General features: G+C 39.9%; 1 protein-coding gene across 1 annotated transcript in view; it reads right to left on the bottom strand.

Moving 5' to 3' along the window:
- The window catches only part of LOC119590835 (xanthine dehydrogenase/oxidase-like), a gene marked incomplete in the record, with an annotated part of 39,062 nt that overhangs the window by 23,149 nt on the left and 15,572 nt on the right, over positions 1 to 341 (bottom strand).

Genomic DNA, 341 nt, shown 5'->3' with positions numbered 1-341 from the left:
AGTACAACAACATTAACAAACAAATCGCTTGAAGAATAACATGAGCGAATACCCAAAGTTCCTCATAATTATGTAAATATTCAGTCCCAAGCAACTAGCTATCCATAATAATCAGTACATACATACACCTATTCCACTGATAAACACTTTAAAAATGGTAAAACTAAGTAGGAATTAAAAATTATGCAAACATTTCTTAAATATTTATGAATATTTATGAATAGTTATATGGCAACACTGGCATGTGAGGGAGAGTGGCGAGGGGGAGGGGGATTGGGAGGGGGAGGGGGAGGGAATACTCCCCTAGTGAGGGCGGTGGGGGTCGAAGGGGGTTACCAACG

The sequence above is a fragment of the Penaeus monodon genome, chromosome 27 (assembly GCF_015228065.2).
Source record: "Penaeus monodon isolate SGIC_2016 chromosome 27, NSTDA_Pmon_1, whole genome shotgun sequence".
Classification (NCBI taxonomy): Eukaryota; Metazoa; Arthropoda; class Malacostraca; order Decapoda; family Penaeidae; genus Penaeus; species Penaeus monodon.
Note: the sequence above shows the minus strand (reverse complement) of the source record. Positions and strands in the feature narration are given on the sequence as shown.